Raw genomic sequence first — 23,313 nt, forward strand, 5'->3', positions numbered from 1 at the left:
TGCTTCACCCCATAATAATTTCAATAGATCTTGATCAAGGAGCATAGTTCAAATGCCTTGTTCAATTGACCTATTCTTCCTTTCAGCCAATCCATTTTGTTGGGAATAGTAGGTAACAATGAGATCCCTCTTAACAACTGCATCCTTACAATATGCTATTAATTCTTTAGAAATGTATTCCCCACCATTGTCAGACCTTAGAGTCTTTATCTTCCTTTCAGTTAGGGTCTCCACTTTAGCCCTGAACTCCTTGAACTTATCAAATACTTCATCTTTAGTTTTGAGTAGGTAGAGCCATGTCTTCCTCGAATGATCATCCATGAATGTAAGTAGTAGATATGACCTCCAAGTGATTTGTCAGACATGGGCCCACATTCATCGGAATGGATGAGGTCTAATATTTCTTTAGACCTAGATTCACTATTATGAAATGGCTTTCTACTATGTTTACCCAAAGAGCATCCCTTGCACACACCTTCATGATTGAACTTCATATCAGGAATGCCTTGAACCAATTGACTAAGAGTAGGGATGACCCTATAATGGAGATGATCATAACTTCAATGCCATAGTTCAATGGGAATTATTTTCATATGAACCAAAGCTTGAGGAGATGGAGTGATAACCCAGTAAAGACTTCCTTCATGAACTTCAATAACCCTATATTTTTCAATACTTTTCCATCAACAAAAGCAATCCTTTCCCCTTTATCTTCTAAACAAGAAATAGAAAGTAGATTCTTTTTCAAACCTGGAACATAGAGAATGTTGCTGAGATGCAACTTTGATCCATTACCCAGCTTCAATGATGTAGATCCCATGAATCTAACAACATAGCTTTTGTTGTCACCCAATTCCACTGCATGAGAGGATGACTCCTTTGATAGTGTGTGAAGTTGCTTGCTTTCACCTGTCATGTGTCTTGATACTCCACTATCAATGACCCATGCATTGTCATTGGTAAGAGAACCTGTAAGGGCAGCCAAGAATCCTTGACTCTTGACCTTGTTGAATAAGTAATAGATGATGTTCTTGATCCATCTTCTAGAAATGTTGTAACCCAATCTTATGTAGTTCACCATAGAGGAAGAATCCATGCCAATGAAGTGATCTTGGACTTCTGTTGACCTTAGCTCCAAAACCATATTGGAAAATCAAAGATATTATATTAGGGTTTGATTCTCCTTTCATGATAATTACTTGTGAGTGTGTTGGCTTCTTTTAATTCTTTATTATCTTATCCCCAAACTAAAAATTTTCCATCAACAAAAGCAATCCTTTCCCCTTTCTCTTCTAAACAAGAAATAGAAAGTAAATTCGTTTTCAAACCTGGAACATAGAGAATGTTGTTGAGATGCAAACTATGTAGACCGCTTTCTTCGCTAAGGATCTTGGGGCTCGCCGGTCTGCGGTTGCAGGGAAAGCCAATCATTTCAATAATTCATCCACTCCACATTCACAACTTCTCTTGATGCTAGATGCCTGTACATCTATCTATCTCAATCTTAGCATCCCACTATTGAGTTCGAACGAGTGGCACTGGGGAAGGTTACCGATTCCCAACTCGTGCATCCATTACAATACAATAAAGAATCCATTAGTTCAATCCGTCCCACATACTTGTTCAAGGTATGTCGAACAGTAGTTGAAGTTTAAGGTTGCGAGCTTTGCCTTACTCCCATTCAATCCAGGGTTCAACGATGTAGATTCCATGACTCTAACAACATAGCTTTTGTTGTCACCCGATTCCACTGCATGAGAGGATGACTCCTTTGATAGTGTGTGAAGTTGCTTGCTTTCACCTGTCATGTGTCTTGATGCTCCACTATCAATGATCCATGCATTGTCATCGGTAAGAGAACCTGTAAGGGCAACCAAGAATCCTTAACCGTTGACCTTGTTGAATAAGTAATAGATGATGTTCTTGATCCATCTTCAAGAATTGTTGTAACCCAATCTTATGTAGTTCACCATAGAGGGAGAATCCATGCCAATGGAGGGAGAATCCATGCCAATGAAGTGATCTTCAACTTTTGTTGACCTTAGCTCCAAAATCATATTGGAAAATCAAAGATATTATATTAGGGTTTGATTCTCCTTTCTCGATAATTACTTGTGAGTGTGTTGGCTTCTTTTAATTCTTTATTATCTTATCCCCAAACCAAAACTTTTCCATCAACAAAAGAAATCCTTTCCCCTTTCTCTTCTAAACAAGAAATAGAAAGTAAATTCTTTTTCAAACCTGGAACATAGAGAATGTTGCTGAGATGCAACTTTGATCCATTATCCAACTTCAATGATGTAGATCCCATGACTCTAACAACATAGCTTTTGTTGTCACCCAATTCCACTGCATGAGAGGATGACTCCTTTGATACTGTGTGAAGTTTCTTGCTTTCACCTGTCATGTGTCTTGATGCTCCACTATCAATGATCCATGCATTGTCATTGGTAAGAGAACCTGTAAGGGCAGCCAAGAATCCTTGACTCTTGACCTTGTTGAATAAGTAATAGATGATGTTCTTGATCCATCTTCCAGAATTGTTGTAACCCAATCTTATGTAGTTCACCATAGAGGGAGAATCCATGCCAATGAAGTGATCTTCGACTTCTGTTGACCTCAGCTCCAAAACCATATTGGAAAATCAAAGATATTATATTAGGGTTTGGTTCTCCTTTCTTGATAATTACTTGTGAGTGTTTTGGCTTCTTTTAATTCTTTATTATCTTATCTTTCATCAAGAAATTATACGTGTATGAAGATCACAAAACAAGAGACGCAAGATATAGGCACATGCTAGGGAAAAACCCCCCTCGAGGGGAAAACATAGTCAAAACACTTCTTCCTTTCAATAGTATTCTTTGAGACTCTTTTACCCTAGACCAAGACCAAACTTTCCCTCCACACCATGTCAACCTCCCAAATCTTCGACCCCTTTCAGCAACTTCAACTAGGTAGCAACTTCTAGCAACATGCAACTTCCGACAACAGCGAAATCTTAGGAGACTTCGATCTCTCAACCCAGACCACGAAACAGAGAGAGAGAGGCACCAAAAGTTCGATTTTATTCTTCTCTAAAGACTTCCCCAAACTTGTACTTCTTTTGTCCTCCCAGAAACAGACTTCGCACTTCTCCATCTCTTCTTGAGATATCAAACTTGCTTGAGAATGAGATGCCCAAATGACTTTGACCTCCTCCAATATATAGCATTCTAGTGGGTCGAATGTGGTTCCTTAGGTCGACTTAATCTCCCTTAGGCCAACATGATGTGGAGGGTACATAATTCATATTTGACTTGATACAAAAACTTTTTACATGGTTCGAAAGCCCCAGAAAGGTTCCTTCGAATATACAATGACTCTATAAACTCAATATTAATCTTAGGAGTCCAAAATGGAGACTTTGAATAATATAATGATGACCCAAGCATGAAACCCATGCTTTAATAAGTCATTGTTACAATAATAAAAATTATTTCTTTTGACAAGTACATTATTGAAGACCAAGCATAGTTATATTTTCTAACAGCACCAACCTGCAAAAGGATACAACCTTCACTTGTTCTCCAGCACCCCCTAGAAGGGAGCTCCAACCCCCTAATCTTGTTTACCAGCACCCACCAAAAGGGATCTCCAAGCCCCTGATCAGATTCACCAGCTACCATTGGATAGAAGCTTTGATTTCCACACTGAAGGCTCCAACCCTCAACACCTTTGTGGATCATGTTTCATAATATTTCATACCGGATCCACCTGACTTAAAACATCAAACCTGTAGGCCACTTTTCATCACATTTTCAAGTTGGACCCACTACCATCATTTAAACCCAATACCAAATAACAATTTTGAAACCAATCATTGTATCAAATTGCTTAATCACTAAACCAATCAGATCACTGAATATCTACCATTTCCTACAACTAAATCAAACCAAACCATAACAAATATAAACCATTAAATACATCAATATACCAAGCCAAGCACTGTTACCCATTATGTACGCGAATTCTCAGTGTCAAACCTGCATAGGGATTTGTAATCACTGAGGACATACCTTCGCTATAACACATCTATCAAATCCAAATATCAGCATGCAAATTGTTACAAACACACATCATAATGTTGAAAATAGCAACAAGAAAAGTTAAAGTAACATCTAGAAATTCCAATTTAATTTGTCCTTGAATTAAATTGTAATTTTTTCTCATAGAAACTTGTAATAGTTAATTAAGTTTAATTAACTTAATTAGCTTAGGAATTTCGAGTTGCAAGTCTTTTAGAAGTCATGTAAGTGTTCTCCCTAAACTTTAGGGGTCCAGTATGAGTTTAGATTGAGTTGTAATTAGATAACTTAGTTTGACTGCGTTATAGTCAGTTAAACTAGTTATAAATGTTGGAGGAACTAGTAGAGGTCTAGTAGTGAGTCGGTGCATTGGTGCATCCTCAGTGCTACTCCAGCTCACTGAAGATTCCTTCATGAGAAACTCATGAATGTCAGTTCAAAAAAAACCCGGTTGAGACTAGAGTGCACGGACAGTGGACTATCAGTTGTATAATTTTTCTGAATTGTACACATGGTGCATGGAATCAAAGAAGGACCTAAGTTTGTATTACACAGTTATGGAAGAAGGATTTCCTCATTAAATAGAGGCTAATTCCTCTAGGAATTGTGCAAGGAAGTAGGGGCTTGGAGAGCAGCAGAATAGGCTAAGGTTTGGCTTGAGCTAGCTTGTGAGCAGAGAGTTGATCATACTTGGGCAGGAATTGTTCTAGTGAGAACAAGCTTTGTATTTTCTTCTCAGATCTTCTGATTAATGCAATATAGATAGTTGGGGTTTTGAGCAGTGGCTTTTCCCAGAGAAATATTGTGTTATGTGCCATTGATTTTTTTTCTCATTATTCATATTGTTTTCATCGATCTATTGGCTTTCGCTGGTTGAAAATAGAAGTAGATTCTTGTCTCTTGTTTTAGTAGATTACATGAGCTTGTGAATCTACAGGAAAATCTACATGGTATCAGAGCTAGATTTGTAGAAATTTTCTACATGGTATCAGAGCTGAAGACAATATAGAAGAGAAGAATTCGAATTTGTCCTTGCAGATTGATGGAGCTCTAGTTCAAGGCAGATCCAGAAGACCCTATGTGCAGACTTCTTAATGGAGCTAGAAGGCTGCTAGTGGGCAGATTGAGGAGAATGAATTTTTTTTTGGGTGGTGAGTTTGCAGAGCAGATCTAAAATATTTTGTTGAAAATTTTCAAAAACAAATAGCAGATCTGGATGCCTTGGAAAAAAATATCCAAGTTCAAAAGAAAAATCGTTCGAATCAGAGTTTGAATGAGGGAGATATTGCCAATTTAAAATTATCTCTTTTTCTAGAATATTTTGTGACGGCGGGACAGATGAAACATATTGGTGTGCGAGCCAAGAACCTGTATGCTCTTGAGGTACAAGATGCATGCAAAGCCTTGAGGAGCAAGGCAAAGGTTAGATACTTGGTGGTTGAGAGAGAGAATAAATTACCTCTCAACATGTAGCCTCAGAAGCAGCCTCAAAAAGTTGTGGAACAACCACAATTGGAGAAATAGAGAGGAGACCGAGTGGAGGCATCCACTCATGCAGAGACCTCTAGTAGGAGGAAATTTCGAGCCAAGTGGATAGAGGGAGCACATGTAACCATACCTCCAACTGAGAGGTGGGGCGATGTGAAGTGATAGTTCCAAGAGGGAAGAAATTGGGCAAGGGCCATTGAGAGGTTTTATCTCTTGGACCATACCTTGCTACGCGAGCCCAAAGTACATAGTAGCAGGATGGATCAGTGGCGGTTGATGCAGTTAGAGATCATAATGATAGAGGCTAGAGAAGTCAGATACTAAAGAACGAAGAGCAAAGTTGAAAATAGTGCAGAAAGGCAAAGTCAACAAAAGCGCAGAGTTCTCAGTCGACAGAGGCAGAGCTAGTAGCAGTCAAAGACTATGATGACAAATGCATTATATTGATTCAGGTTGGATGCTTTTTCAGTTTCAAAAGTTGTAACAAACAACACTAGAGAGAAGTGTTGCATGTAGAACATTCCAAAGGTTTAGGATCGGGATAGAGTTGAATTCTTTCTTGTTGAGAGGGAGTATTGAAAATAGCAACAAGAAATGTTAAAAATAACATCTAGAAATTCCAATTTAATTTGTCCTTGAATTAAATTGTAATTCTTTTCTCATAGCAACTTGTAATAGTTAATTAAGTTTAATTAGCTTAGGAATTTGGAGTTGGAAGTCTTTTAGAAGTCATGTAAGTGTTCTCCCTAAATTTTAGGGGTCTAGTATGAGTTTAGATTGAGTTGTAAATAGATAACTCAGTTTGATTGAGTTGTAGTCAGTTAAAATAGTTCTAACTGTTGGAGGAACTAGTAGAGATCTAGTAGTGAATTGGTGCATTGGTGTATCCTCAGTGCTACTCCATCTAACTGAAGATTCCTTCATGAGAAACTTATGTATGTCAGTTCAGAGAAAGACCCAGTTGAGACTAGAGTGCAGGAACAGTGTACTATCAGTTGTATAATTTTCCGGGTTGTACAGATGGTGCATGCAATCAGAGAAGGACCTAAGTTTGGATTGCACAATTATGGAAGAAGGATTTCCTCATTAAATAGAGCCTAATTCCTCTAGGAATTTGGTAAGGATGTAGGGGTTGGGAGATCAACAGAATAGGCTAAGGCTTGGCTTGAGCAAGCTTGTGAGCAAAGATTTGATCATATTTGGGCAAGAATTGTTCTAGTGAGAACAAGCTTTGTATTTTCTTCTCATATCTTCTGAATAATGTAATATAGATAGTCGGGGTTTTGAACGGTGGCTTTCCCCGGGGAAACATTGTGTTATGTGCCACTGATTTGCCTTTTTCTTATTCATATTGTTTTCGTCGATCTATTGGCTTCCATTGGTTGAAAGTAGAAGTAGATTCTTGTCTTTTATTTTAGTAGATTACATGAACTTGTGAATCTACAGGAAAATCTACACATAATATGATCATCACAAATCTATCAAACCATAAACAAATTATTCAATATGTGGTCGTTTCAGATCTATTAGATTTTATTCATCTCCATAGTCTCTAGTGTACTCCTATTTCAGATTAAGTCATTCATAAATAATCCATTATATGCACACTTTAACACTTGATCTCCATCTCCTTACATTAGAGGAATTTTGAGGTCTAAAATGGGCCTCCTAAGAAAAATGTACAACCAAAATAAAATTTATAAGAACCAATAGGATTCAAGATGATGATGTCAACCATGGGGGATGATTCACCACTTTTGGAATAAAAAAGTAAAAAGATTAAAAAACAATAAAATAATAAAACTACTTTTTCAACTTATCTCCCTAAGGTTTTACTCAAATTTCGAACAAGAGTACTCGTTGGATGCAAAATTTAATTCCTCATCCAAGGACTACTCATGTTGCATACTTTTGATGGACGCTACTACACAAAAAATGAGATATACATGAAAAATGTGACTGCAATCACATTTTTTCATGTATTTCTCATTTTTTGTGTAGTAAGGTCCATAAAAAGTATGCAACATGGGTATTCCTTGGATGAGGAATCAAATTCTGCATCCAACGAGTGTTTCCGCTCAAAATTTGAGTAAACCCATAGGGAGATAAGTTGAAAATACAAGTTGAAAAATTAGTTTTTTTCTTTTTTCCCTCTAAAATTTGAGGATGTATCTAATCTTATTTTATTATTTCCACTATTATTTTATAATTTCCTTAGGAGGCCCATTTTATACCTCAAAATTCCCTTAATGTATAGTATAATGCTTAGCCAATACCTTAGGTCAATCCCCTAATAATGTTGATGGTATTCTTTGATGGGATCAAATATTCGTTGTCGCGCTCAATACTATGGACCAATACCATGGTAAAGACCCCTAGTATTCATAATACCATGGTGCGGAAACTATACGCAACTTCTCTTCTTGATACATGCGTATGTATGTCGTTTTTCTTCACGGGACCCACGTATACTTTCCTAAGCTTCACCTTTATCATCTTTCCATCTCTAAACTGATATTCCTTTATCCATTTCACCTGTAGCATTTGCATAGCCATCATATTGACATATTTATCAAATAGGTTGCCATCAAGGACAACACATTAGTCATAATGCCAACATAAATGGAAAATAAGAGGAAATAAAAAGATTGGAAAAATTGAGTAACTCTACCCTTTCTACATTTGGAAAATTTACGTAGATAATGTGCATATAAAGTAACTCCAAAGTATGTAAGTGTTTTAATAAGCAAAAAGGGGAAATTGACAGAGTTGATTAAAAATAGTAATCCTACTATGGTTTAACTTCATTAAAAAAAGAGGGTGGTGAATGAAAATAAAAAATAATAATTTAAATTAAAGAATTTTAGTTTCATGAGAGAATCTCCATGTGGCAAGAGCTAACACAAGGATCTCTATCTAAGAGTCAATTTGAGATAAACTAGGGTGTAGTTGGGGAAACAAATATGAGACCTATTAGTTGACTACAGTGATGAACAAAAAATAAGGAATATAAAAGAGGGATCAAGAGACGACTTGGAGAAGAAATAGGGAGTCATGTTGGGGTGAGGGAAAATATTATTTTTTAATAAGAATTTAAGTAATTAATTTAGGAGAGCATTAGTGAGAGATTAAAAAATGGATAGGTGAATAATAGAACTTTTAGATTAATAAAATAATTATTTTCGCATGAAGTGACAAGTGTCACCTATAAAGTATCCTATAAAATGAGCAAGCTATGGGAGACGATCACTTTTTGCCCTATTGTTGGATGAGTTACATAATGCTATTTTGAGTGACTACGAAGTATATAGTGATTTTGGTGTGGTGGAGGCCATTTGAGAGGGAAATCTTGAGCCAACAGTGCTCTCCTCCATTGGCTATTATTCTTCCTCTACTTTACAGCCCCATTGTAGCTTGGGGATCTGTGGGGAAGAAGAGTACCCAAGGAGTAAGTTGGGAGGTCGACCAGTAAGTTAGTGATATGATGTTGAGTTGTTATTTTGAACTATGGATGAATGATTCTAAAACAAATATTTATATTGCATCATTGCTTGTATTGTAGTAACTTAGATCTTTGCTTCTTATTTCATTGATAAAAGTGTGAGTATGATTTCCTGCATCTAATAACTTGTTATTATGATCTATGTTTGGTTGTTCTTTAAAAAATAAAATAAAATTATTAGTACATATAATTGAATTTAGTGTCATACGGATGGTCCCTACACTTGGTATCAGAGTCTAGGTTCAACCTCTAGGACCTATGGACCCTTGAAGTTGAACATTTTCTTTACCCCTCTTATTATTTTAGTTTTATTTTAGTTTAGTGAAGTGAACGTTGTCTCTCATTCTTGGATTTCATCTATTTCTCCCATAATGAAATGGGGTGCATAATCTTTCTCACCATCCCTTCCATAGAATTGATAATTAAGCTATAAAAGAAAATTATATTGATATTTTATAATAAATGATAAGAAATCATTTTTCATTTATAGTGTGTCAAACCTTGTTTAATGGCATTGTATCCAAAACAACAGCAATTACTGTAATAATAAAACAATTGTATGTCTCAATGCCCTTAGGAACCTATTGCAAATTTGTGTGAGCATAGGTTGGATCAAGCATATTCCTTTTGACAGGCTTCTACTCGCGTATACCCCATAATTATTCGCCACACACCCTAGAGAGGCCAACTATGGATAGAAAAACCATAATAATCTCATTTAACGAAGCCAAACATATATCAGGGAGTTTTTGCAAATGATTGACCTCATGATAAGGTTTGATTCACATTAGAAGAAAATAATAGCTTATATAAATTGTGACAAGTCCTACCACTTTCAAGATAGTTTCCCTCTTAATCACATATAACTCTATAAATCAATTTTGTCAAGGTAAAATAAAGTTAACTAGAATCTATGCTTTTAATTTGTCATTTTCTTAAGTGCCAATGATCTATTGTCTAGTTGACTATTCCATCCACAATTGCTTCCTCTATGTCCTTAGACCAATCCTCAAGTTTCCTCTCGCAAGCCACCTCTAGTAGCAGAACCCCGATGCTAAATATGTCAGAGCTCGGAGTGACCTTCCCAACATTCATGAGCTTTGACGCTCACACCACGTGAGCGTCTGAGGTTTCTCGCTGCGATCATGTAGTGAAGTGAGGCCAAAATCCCCTAGTCACCTGTTGAGGTTGGAATCCAAAAGTACATTGCTCGACTTGATGTCCTTATGGATGGCCATTTTCTCTCATTCCTCGTGCAAATCACCTCATGCTTCGTTGGAGTCTTAAGAAAATTAGTCTCGATTAACTCTGACACGTTTAACATCCTTCCTTATCTAAGGGTTAGTGATTAGTTATATTGTCTAACAAGATCCTTGATGTTGCAAGTTACAACTGTGACCTCTTCGAATTCAAACAAGTGCATCACCTTGAGGGCTTTTATGAACCAAATCCCATACCAATACCCATTATGTGGTAGCTAGAAGTGAATTGGCAATTACAGGGTTGTTGGAGTATCAAATAATAAGGTAAGATATCGATTGGATTTAAAAATAAAGACAGAAAGATAATAGATAAACCAACATCTCCAAATCATCTGACAGTTCATTGAATTCTAGTAGCATATTTCGTATAATTGATAAATCAACAATAAATCTTGGAGCCTACCATAGACAGTTAAGCAAACATTTGTAGAGAATGAGTGATGGGCAAGGAGCATCTTGCAACTTGCATGAACCATGTTATCCTATGGGCGAACCATATGAAAATCAACCATGGTCCAATGTTGCATTGTGACAAAGATTGTCTCAATTTGAAATTCAACCATGGTAAACCATGGTCAACCATGCTTATTTTAGGGTTTATAATATTTATTTTAGCGTTTATATACCTTGGGTTTATAATTTGAATCTGTTGGGTTTATTAATCAAGGGTTCATATTCCTAGGGCATAATATTATTCATAGGGTTTATAATATTAATCCTTGGGTTTAATATAAATCCTTTGGCTTTATAATCATAAATCCTTTGGCTTTATAATCATGGTCCAACATCACATTTTGAAATATATTTTCTCAATATGAAAATCAATCATGGTTGATGAGCACCAGTATTGCAACAATATTGCTACAACTCCTAGGGCTACCAACTTTACTTCATCAACCCGGGGTTCGTACAAACTTGGAGGTGACATTACTGTATAGACAGTGGATGCAATGGTCTACTCTTGTCACTTTTCAATTGGGGCGATAGACCACTAGGGTTTTTCAAACCAGTCTTCTATTGACTAGAAGGAGTCTAACTACCAAATGGCAAAGGGAAAATTATTCTTAATGCAAAAAGGGAATGTTGCCTGCTCTAAGAAATGAAAGCGCTGAATTGGAAGATGCTATAAAGTGACATGAAATCATCTAGCTAAGCATCTACACATTTTTCTTGAAAAGAGACCTATCTTACCTTGTATATAACATCTAGTTATTTGGACTAACTGAGCATGGAATTTTATCTAAGAACTACCATGATTGTTGCATGCATGTGCTAACTCAGAAATTGTAGAAAAAGCATTTTCAAATTTTTAGTTTTATGAATGCAAATGCTAATTTAACCAATTTGTTCTTTGGCATGGGAGACAGGTATGGGGGAAAAGGTCTGGAATAGTTTCAAGGGTATGGAATCCAAGTGGATGCCTAACTTAAGCTTAGATGGCCATCTCTGCTCAATTCGGGCTTAAAACGGGCTGTTATAGGGTTTCCTATAGTACTACTTGAAGTCCTAGTTCTACTACAGGATGCCTTGTTTTACTACAAGAAATAGATCGAAAGCTTATAAGAAGGTAGGAAAGGTAGAATGAAGAGTGGGAAGGGTGTCTGATGGGGAAATAAGACATAGAGGAGGTGCACTACCCAAGGCTCAGTCAAATGCTTCAAAATGGTTGGATTTTCTCAAGGAAGATGTCCACTTTGCTTATAAAAACAAGAATTCGGATTAGGGTTTGGTGGACTTTGGCAATGTAGGTGGAGAAGACTTGGTTGAGGCGAATGAGATGAGGTCTCCCTGTAGATCAGAAGCTCCTGCAACAACATACACTATTTTCTTCATTTATGCACAATTTCATTTATACATGGAAAAGATGAGTTGAATGTAGGAAAAATAGAGTTATTAATAGCTAATGGCTAAGTTTATGAATGGAAGTGCTTCTAAACCATAGCAAACTCAAGAGATCAAAATGAAAATTGCAGATACTTCTAAGAAATTTAGAGACAGTGATCTATTCAACAAGAAACCCTAGGTTATGCAGTAATCAAACAATAAATATGTTTTTGGGTTGTGTGAATGGAACCCTCAAATCATGATCCCATAAGGGAGATGAGGTAAAGGCCACTATCACAAGATTTTCTGAAGTGTTTACTATCACTATGATACCACTGATCTATCTATCCACAAATGGAAGCAAACTAAGTAATCATCCAAATACTTGCAGATTAAACAAAACCAAAATCACTTCAGCAGCTAACTATGAATGTAATCTAAGCATACATGTACATAAAGAGGAACCTCTGTTGCTAGGGTTGGGCCCTAACCCAAGAGCTTTAGCCCTCTGATTCAACTCAGTGCTGGATCAAGGGAATGCTTTTCATTTTCATTAAAATATCAAAAATACATAAGAGTTATCAGTCACAATGTCTTAGCTCAAAAATGCCTCTTGGCTACAACAAAAAAAGTCGAATCCTAATGAGGCTCTAGGCCTTCTTATTTATACAACTAAAGCTACCAACAACTTCCTTAAATTTAGGTAGGCCTGGCTTCCAACTCGAGATAAACTTGTCTTCAACTATCACTTGCTTGGCTGTTAATGACCTCGGTGGCTTGGCTGCTTGTAACTCCGAGTTGATGAGATATGGTGGAGGAATCTTCGAGTGAGTGAGGAGTTAAGGAGGGAGATCCAATCTCCTAAAATCCCTCTTGCTTGTCTACTTCAAGTTCCTGCACTTAAATTAGCCAAAATTGCTCCAAATCCTACAATTAATGCACATTAGGCCACATGACATAACATCTCATCTTTACCCTTTCCACTAACCAAAATATAACAAAACATGTAAAGAAATGTGAGAAAAGTTGATTTTAATAAGCTGGAGAGTGGCATTAAGGTCCATATAATTTACCTATTGATGAGCCTCATCATCACCCCCTTACTGAAAGTGTTGCTCATCCTCTGAGCAACTTAATCTATGTCCATGTCTTTCATTGCTCTTGTGGCCTCTCTGACATTCCAGGCTTCTGTTGATGTATTCTCCTCTTGTGGCCTCTCTGACATTCCAGGCTTTTGTTGATGTATTCTCCTCTTGTGGATAAAATCCTGCATGCTTCTCTATTTCCTCCCACTGCTTTCTTTCTTCTTCTTCCTTTCTTCCTTCTAACATACCCAAGAGCAATGGTGGACTGAGTTTCAAGCCAATCTAGTTGATTTTGAGCCTCTGCAGTGCCTTCTTATATAGTGGGGTCCTCTCTAGTGCATCCCTCATTCTTTCAAGGGAATGATACTCCCTGATCTTTAGGCTATATGGTAAGGTGCCCCATCTCCTTTGGCATGCTTGCTGGCTTTCATCCCCTAGCAATCTCAAAGTGTCCTCAAAATGAGTGACTGCTTGCTCTTGTGTAGCTAGGTATCTTGGTGCAAGCTGGGGATCATTGGCGATGAGGTTGTGGGTGCTAATGACAGCCATGGAATTGATTTGTTCTGCTTTGATGTAAAGGGGCTCTTTTTCTTCTCTTTCCAACACTCTCTTTACTTCCTTAGCCTTGGCCTCCTCATGACTCATCCATGATGCCAAGGCCATTAGTTGTAAGTCCCCCAGCTTTGGATTGGGGTCCCACACATTCAAGTCTGTTAAGGCCAAGTTATGTAAGTAGAATTCAGATATCTTGGCCCTATCCTCCAAGGTGCTTTGGTCACAGAGATGAATGAACTGCTTATAGTCTTAGAAAGGCATAGTCCCTCGTTGTGCTAGGGTCTTTATCTGAAATTGCAGCCATTGCTCTTTTAGGTATAAGACATATTATTTTGTTGGCATCCTGCACTAGAGTGCCTCCATAGAGAGGCTTGCCATAGTGGCCAATTGGCTCTCTTTTCTTGTACCTGCCTACTCAGCCATGTGCTCTCAGCCTCTAGTTGAGATTTCATCACTCTTTCCCTGTCTCTTATCTCACTCAACTCTTTGCCCATCTCTAGCAGCTTCTCTTCCATATAGCCCACATCCTATAGATTCTTTGATTTAGCAATTTGCATCCAACGATGTGTCCTTGCTCTCTCCTTTTCAAGCTCAAAGAATAGAGGGATGGCAAATTTTTGTGGTATTACTCTGCCTCCCTCAATGAATTTGTAATAGGAGTTGAGATTGGGCTATGGGCTAGGTTCCTGCAGCTCTTGGGATTCTCCCTTTACTGTCTTTGGAGTATCTGTCTCCCCCTATACTTGTGTTGTTGCTTCCTTTCCTTTCCTTTGTCCCTGTTGTCCTTCCTACTGTTTTTTCTGTGTTTCCTGTAGTGCTGACAGAGTTTCCTGTAGGACTGTCTGTGTTTCCTGTAGGAGGCTTTTCCCTTTTTGAAAGGGGGTCAAAGGTTCTTTGATTTTCTTTGCTGAGGTTGACCTGGTGATAGGCCTCCTAACATAGGTGATTGGTGACTTTGGGGAAGCTTGTTTTGATGTGCCCTCTTCACCTTTCATTTCTGGGGAGACTAGTTTTTCTTGTCCTTTTGGTGAGTCTTCAATGATGATAGGAGTCTTGGTAGGTGTTTTTGGTCTCCCCTGTTTTATCCTAGTGCTCCTCCTTGTTTTCAAGTATAGGGGAGTCTGCCTCTACCTTTTTTCTATTGACTTTATGGGTTTGCTTAGGGCAGTCAAGGTAGCAGCTACCTCCTTCTCTGTGGGTTCATGAGACACTCTTGGGGATTCCTCGCCTTCCTTGATATGTGTTTTAGGGCCTGTCTCATCCTTTTGTTCTTCTTCCTCGCTGTTCTTTTCTCCCTCAATTTTATTTGTCCTTGCCTCTTCTTCTTCCTCTGGCTCTTCCTCTTCTTCTTCTTCAAGTTCTTCTTCCTCTTCTTCTTCTAGTTCTTCTTCCTCTTCCTCACCACTAGAGGTTGGGTCTCTTTCATACTCAATTGCTTCAATTACATCTTCCCTGTCCATGTCTATAAATGTGGACCATAGAATAGGGACTCTTAATTGGCTTAGGGCATCTTCTAGTATGAGCTTGATTAGTCCATGATGTGCCAACTGCTGATGCTTTCCTTCCTGTACCTTGATGCTCATGTCTATTATTGATTGCAACAAGAAGTAGGGCACACTAAGTCTTCTATTAGGGGGTAACTCTTCTCCAAATCTCAGCTCATGGAGGAGTCTAAACTGGTAACCATAGACTATATTAAGCCTTCCCTCACAAGAAATATACTTGAGAATGTGATAGCTTACTTCATCCCAAGGATATGGAATGCTCTCCCTTATAATCCCATTTTTGTCCTCAATTGGCTCCTCATCTTCCAAGAAAAAGTTCTTCTTGGCATAAGTGTTGCTAGCTTTATCCTCTTTTCTCCATTGTAAACCTAGAGGAAGTGTAGTGATTTTGCTAATGCTTTCAGGGGTAATTGTTACTGACAATCCTCTCACCACAGAAGTGGCACTGAATCTAGCTTGAGGTGTGAGTGACATTGCAAATTCCCGTGCTACATCATCATCATATCCTCTAAGTAGCTCGAAGAATCCCAACCATTGATGCCTTCTAAATATCTCTACCACAAGGGGATGGAGATGTATTCTAGATGTTCTTGTGGGCTCCCTTCTGTTGAAACCTCCTGTCATTTTCTCTCTCTGTCAATCTGACTGTATGTAGTTTGGTGACTTCAGCTTAAGAGCTTTCCCAAGTGACTGAGGGTATAGAGTTTAGGAGGGTGGTGACTACAATTTTACCTTCATCCCCACATAATTTCTCCACACAATTTTGTCTATCTCTATGCACACTGTAATTACAAGAAAAAAGGAAAAGTTCTTTTCCTTTTTCCTTTTCTAGCTATCAAGTCAAATCACAAAGGATATGGGCCACCTACCTTTCACTGTAATGCCCTTTTTGAGGATAATTCTTGAATAGTTGGGCCCTAGGCACCCCCTTGTAGAGTTTTTGACAATTCCCATTGTTTCATGTAGTTTTTCTGCGTTTCCTGTAGGTGCTCACTATAGGATGGCCGAGACTAGCTTTCTTCTTCGATGGATCCTCCAAGTGGTCCCAGTTCTCTAAATCTCGAAATGAACAATGTATGAATGAAAGTTAAGGAATTTTTCTATTTATAGTCGATTCCTTGGAGCGGTGTGTTCGCTGGTTGGGTATGTAATTTCAACTTTTGGACCGTTGGCCCATTATTAGTTATCACGCAACCCTTTCACGTAATCATCACCCACTCATGTACAACTTAACTCGACCACCTTTCCGACTTATTTCTTTTGATGTGACCTTGCCACATGTCCTGCTGACTAGAACTTAACTTTTTGGTTTCGGGCTGAGGGTGGCCAAGTTAACTAGCCACCTTTAGCCTATGAAACCAACCTTTTCATATTCTTACAGTTTTATCATATTCGTACTTAGAAGAGAGTGTGGATGAGGTTCCATACCTGTGGCTTCCTTTGCTCGGTTGATGCATGTTGGAGGGTGGCTCTGTTGTGCTTCTTCTGGTTCAGGTACATCTTCTCTTTTGCTCTTGTTTTGTTGATTTCACCCAGCTGATAGGTTGGTCTTCTTTGTTGTGATGTGCAGGTGCTGGCCTCTTCTGTTGTTGTTGAGCTTTGGATAGGTGCCATAGTGCCTGCAAGGGTGTTGATACTCTTCCTATGCATGGATGATGGAGGAGCCTGGAGATTGTTGTTGTTATAATATAGGTTGCTACAGGGTTTCCTGTAGTACTACAGGAAATCTTGTAGCTGCCTCTTTCTGATTTTTTTTGCTTTTTTTCTTGGAGGAGGAATAGGTGTTGAAGTAGGAGTGGAAGGGGTGGCAATGGGGAAGATGGAGTGGTAGGTGAGGTAGGCTACTGATGGTATGGCCCTTGGACTTTTCTTTGTTTTCCTTGTTTTTTCTCGATCTTTTTTTATTTTTTATTTTTCTAAGTGGATTTCTTGATGGACACAGAGGGTGACATGGTCATGAAATGGTGTTGGTTGAGATGTGGTGAGGTCAATGGCCTCCTCTTTCAACCCAAAATAGGCCTGCATTATTATTTCTCAACCGAGATTTCATTCCTGTAGATTTTCAGGACTTCCTGTAGTACTATAGGAAATCCTGTAGAAGTCAGAAAATTGCCTGCAAATTGGATTTTTGATGGTTGGAGATGAGTATGGATGCATGAGACATGGTGGTCATGGAAGATATGAAATGAATGAAGGAAGAATGGGGTTTTTCTTGGCTTGCTGCCCTCTGAACATGGTGTCCTTTATTTCCTTGAAAAATGCAAAAACCAAGAATTGTTATAAGTGGGCAAGTTTGAGGTCCCTGCCATAACATTTTTGTGTTTTTTTTGAAAGACAACTAGGTCGCCTCAAAGGAGGTTTTCAACCTGATTTCCTACCCTAGGCGCTTCAAGGGAGGTTTTCACCCAAAGATCTTTTATTTTTTCTTCTTTTTTTACTTTCACTCTTGGCCTACCTCAAGGAGGTTTTCAACCCAAAAGTGGGCCTTAGGTGCCTCATGGAGGTTTTCACCTAGGTCTCTTATTGTCTTTTACTTTTTTCATTTTTTTTCAAAAATTCAACAGTCTTCAAGAATTCAGTGAGGTGGAAGCCGAGACACCTCCAATCACCATCACTGCCTTACTGATACTACTGACGAACTCTTCCTTTGACAGAGGTTTTTTGTAGGCTTTCAATCTATACCCATTGACAAGCAAGGGGATACCTTCTTCATCAATGGTTCTTATTTGAACAGCCCCATTGTCATGGTAATTTTCTATCACATATGGGCCCAACCATATAGTTATCAACTCGCCTTTGAAATCCTTGAACCTGCAGTCATACAACAGAGCCCAATCACCTTCTTAAAACATTTTGTCTTTGATATTTTTGTCATGCCAAACCTTTCTTTTTACTTGAGTCACCTCTGTGTGCAGGAGGGCCTGCATCCTGAATTCATCTAACCCATTGAGCTGGAGCAGCCTCTCTTGTTGTGCCCTTGTAACATCCAAATCCAACTATGTTGCCATTCTTAAAGTGTTGTACTCAAACTCAATGGAGAGCAGAGCCTTCTTCCCATAGACCAAATCATAAGGGGTGAACTCAGTGGTTGTATTCCAAGTTGTATTATAGGCCCAAGTGGCCTCCACTAGTCTGCCAGCCCAATCTTTCCTATTGCTTCTCACCACCTTTGTGAGAATGTTTTCCAATGCTCTGTTGGTAACCTCTACTTGTCCATTGGCGTGAGGGTGGTAAGGAGTTTTTTTCATGTGCTTGATATTATGTTGGGTTAACAGATTCTCAATCATGTGTGAGGTGAATTGAGTGCCCTGATCCGTGACTAGCTCTCTCGGGTACCCAAACTTGTAAAACACATTCTCCCTCAAGAACTCAGCCACTTTCTCTTCTGTGGCTGCCTTAAAAATGTTGGTTTTAGCCCACTTTGTCAATTAATCAGTGCACACAATTATGTACTTTTTCTATCCTAATGGTGGATCAATGGGCCCAATGAAATCCACGCCCCACTTGTCGAAGGGCTCAAAAGTCACTTGAGGTTGCAAAGACATTTCATGCATGGGAGTAGGTTTCCCCATTCTTTGGCACCAGTGACATTGGCTGGTATATCTTTTGCATCTTGGTGGAGAGTGGGCTAATAGTAGCCAGCTTGTAGTACCTTGAAGGTTGTCCTCTTGGCTGCAAAGTGACCTTCACAAGGCCCATCATGTCAGGCTAAAAGGATGTCAAACACTTCCTCCTCCCTCACACATCTTCTCAGAATTTGATCTGGGCCTAGATTGAAGAGATTGCCCCCAATCCAACTGAATGGGGCACTTTTCCTTATAATTCTGCTCTTTTCCTTGGAGGACAAATTTGGAGGGCACTGTGCAGCTACTAAGTAGTTGGCTATGTCAGCAAACCACGAAGAGATAACTGAAATAGCAAATAAATGCTCATCTGGCAGCTGGTCATCAACCATTCCTTCCTCACCTATAGGCAAAGCCAATCTGGACAAAAAATCTACAACTACATTTTCTCTACCAAGATTACCAATGACGGTTAGATGTACCTGTTGTAACAAAAGAAACCATCTAATAATTTGGGCATTCACATCAAGCTTGTTCTTCAAATATTTAATAGCAGCCTGGTCAATATGTACAAAGGTCTAGTAACCAGTGATGTAATGTCTAAATTTATTCAAGGAATGGACAACAACTAGGAGCTCTTTTTTAGACACAATATAGTTCAATTAGAGGAGAAGGAGAATATCGAGCCCCTAGTGGAGTGTGGGGGCCACACTTGGGGAATTTCGGCCAACATGGAGAATACACATGCCTTGGAGGGAATTTCAATGGGAGGAAATCGAGGTGGGCACACATGAGTGCATTGGTGGCATCTTGACAAAGAGGAAGGGAAGGCACTCATTTGATCATTCAATCATATATTCAGAATTTGTGTCTTTGACATAGTCGGCTTAAGCTTAAGCCAAGTCTGCAAGTGTTATTTAGCACAAGAGTGTCTCCGAGTGGAGATCTCAACCCTTTGCTTCGGTGGACTTCGCATGCCATCCCAAGGAGGGAGTTCCATCTTTTTTTCAGTTGTTCCAACAGTGGGCTGCGAGTTTGTGGGGAGGAGACATAACCAGCAGCACAAGGACTATGCAGTGATTAGGGGAGTCTCACTTGAGAGCTGAGTTGTGAAGGGAGTTTGGGCCTGAGGTTTGAGGAGTTCAGGGAGCCTTTGCTTGGAGTTTGCGGCCATTTTTGGGAGCATTTGCAACAGGATAGACAGGTGGGCTGAATTTCCCAACAGTAGAGCCATAAAGACAAAAGAAGGTCAAATTTCTGGGGTCAACCATAGCCCAATTCCTTCATGGGTTATTCTGGATATTGGTTGGAGAGTCCGGGGTTAATATCCCAAAATTTTCTGAGCACTATAGGAGGCCATATCAGCAAATCTTATCACCCAACAACATATTTTTGGTTCATTCAGCACAAAGCCAGGAGATAGAGAAACAACGTACTTGAGGGGGATTTCCAATTGTTCATTTGGGCTTAGCTAGCTTGCCTTGAGCAAGCCCAGGTGCACTCTTTCTAGCACCTAATTGTACCCTCTTCAAATTTTAATAAAATGGCTAAACAGCATAGTTTTGGTGCATTTCTGTGATTTAATTCATGTGTTTAAATTTTGTGGCATTTTGTCTATGTTTTCTTTGCATATTTACTGTAAAATTTCCCTAGGAATATTATAATGGTATTAGAGCTCATAGACTTGGCTCAGCCTGTGGGAGCAGTGTAGTCTATGACACCAAAGGACAGGTAGAACGTCACGTACCGAAAGCAAAGGTGCAGGAGTAGAGAAATGGAGTTGGAAATTACTTCTAATTTGGAGGCACATGGAAAGACAATCGTGGTAGCAGAGATGGGGGGAACCAAGGAGTAAGGAAGATGCAGCATGCGATAGCCTCTTGAATCAAGCAGCAAAATAGCAAAACAAGGACAAGGGCCTCCATTGTGAGTTCCTTTTTGGAGAGACATTGAGAGCCTCACAGTGGTACGACCATCCTACACTGGCCACTCACCCACCAACTTATAGTGGGCCATCTAGAACCATGTTGCCTGCTTTCTTACCGTTAGCACCCAGTGAGCATGGGGGACAAGATGAGCCAATCCCCAAGGGTGATTTCTTCAGGGAATGGTAAGCAATGGGGGAGGACTGCAAAGCAACATTGCCATTCAGAGATTATTGTCAACTCAAATAGAATGAGAAGGGCAGGTACAATGGAGGGCCGAATTCGTAGAACTCAAAGCTACAACGCACTATTGGGAGGATGTATGTCCCCACATATGATGGTGCTTCCAAGAGCACAACTCGAACTTGGGTGGAGAAGCTAGATACTTATTTCCAGCTTAATCGGATTGCAGAGATGGAGGCTATCAAAATGGCCACCCTACACTTTGAAGGGGAAGCACATGAGTGGTGGTTTCATGGCCTATCCACATTGGGACATGCCAGTGTGACTCATATGAGGACTTCACTCGGAGAGTGGTGGAGTGTTTTGATAGGAGGGATCCGAAGGCTCACTTCAGCGGGTTGAATCTACTTAGACAAACAAGCCAGCTGGAGCACTACATATCAGAATTTTTTAGGGTTTCAATTATGGTTCCATACCTCTCAGAGGCAAGGAGGGTGTACACTTTCATAGAGGGGTTATTGGAGCCACTGCATGGATTGGTGAAGTCACACATACCCTTGACTTTACAAGAGGAAGTGACTTGCGCTAGGGACTTGCAAGGGGCCATCCCCAAGACCAGGGCACCTTTTCCCTCACACTCAAGGGAGGTGACACCAGATCCCCACCACTAAGAGCCAACCAAGGGCATGGACAAATGGATGAGGAGACCCGAAGAGACCTCCGAAGGAGGAGGTTTTGTTTCACCTATCAGGAACCATGGGCTCCAGGTCATAGATGTGCACCGGGAAATGCCCACTACATTGAGGTTTTCTCTGACAGAGATGGGGAGGATGATACATACTCGGAGATGGGTGGAGATGAAAGCGTAAGGTAGGCAGATGGGGGGCACCATCACCACCCCCGCCATGGGGAGCTACATTCGCTCCATCAAGAGGGGTCCTTGCATCACTACATGGGGTACCCAAGTTTTTTACTATGAGGATCAGAGGCACCATGCAAGGGCAGGGTGTTTCGGTTTTAGTAGACAGTAGGGCTACACATAACTTCATTGATGCCCAGATGATCCAGAGGAGGGGTATCACAACCGAGGAGTTTGAGGGTTTTTTGGTTCTAGTGCCAGGTGATAGAACCATGCAATGCACATGTTATGTTCTAGCTCTGACAATGACCATGGGGAAATACTCAATGACAGATCACTTCTTCGTGGTGGATGTGTCGGACACCAATGTGGTGTTGGTTGTCCAGCGGCTCTACTCTCTTGGCAGAGTCACTACTAATTGGAAGAGGTTTGAGATGGAGTTCGTAGGGCCAGATGGCAAACCAGTTTTTCTACATGGTATGCATTCCTACCCTCCACAGAGTATTTCAGTCCACAAGATGGAGGCGGATCTGAGGCATGGGGACATTGAGTGGGTTGTGGAGTTGAGGATTTCAGAGGCTAGAGGTCAAGCCAAGCCACCGCACACAGATATACAGGCCATTTTAAGTTGGAGCCAGGGATACAGGGGGTGATCACTACTCATTATCGACATCCGAAGGCATACCGGCCTGAGATAGAGAGGGCTATTCATTAGTTGTTGGCACTTGAGCACATAAGGCCCAGCTCTAGCCCTTATGCTTCATCAGTTGTTCTGGTGAAGAAGGATGGGTCCCTACAGATGTGCATTGACTACAGGGCCCTTAACAAGAAGACCATGAAGAATCACTACCCTATCCCATGCATAGATGAGTTGATGGACAAGCTGAGGGGGGTGAAATTCTTCACGAAGATTGATCTACGCTCAGCGTACCAGCAAATTAGGATGAGGGGCCAGATGTCCTAAGACCGCTTTCAGGTGCCACTATGGGCACTTCGAGTCCTTTGTTATGCCCTTTGGCCTAACCAACGCACCAACCACTTTCCAGCTAAGTTGCACGAAATGGGGACACAGAAACGAGTTTCCGAAACGGGAAGCGAAACGAAACGCGACCTCCCCAAATTTTGGAAACGGGGAAACACGAATATATATAATTATATATATATATATATATTAAAAATATTTAAAAATTATTATTATATATATGTGCAATCATAAAGCATGAATGATACATTTACATTATATGATTATAATTTATTACATTTAAACATTAAGATTAAATTTACATCACATTTACTCATGAGTCATGAATGATCACATAATGAAAATAAAAATATAGGAAAATCCAAAATCAGCCTTTATTTATATTAGTATATGAGGCTGCAAGTACAATAAAGACTATAAGGTTGCAAGAACTATAGAGACAAGTCACAAAAGACTAATCCTCATCATAACAATCCTCATCAAAAATAGAAGCAGCACAATGCTCAACAGTGGATG

Source organism: Pinus tabuliformis, chromosome 8 (assembly GCF_031772625.1).
Source record: "Pinus tabuliformis cultivar Carrire ecotype Pingquan chromosome 8, CPIR1, whole genome shotgun sequence".
Taxonomy (NCBI): domain Eukaryota; kingdom Viridiplantae; phylum Streptophyta; class Pinopsida; order Pinales; family Pinaceae; genus Pinus; species Pinus tabuliformis.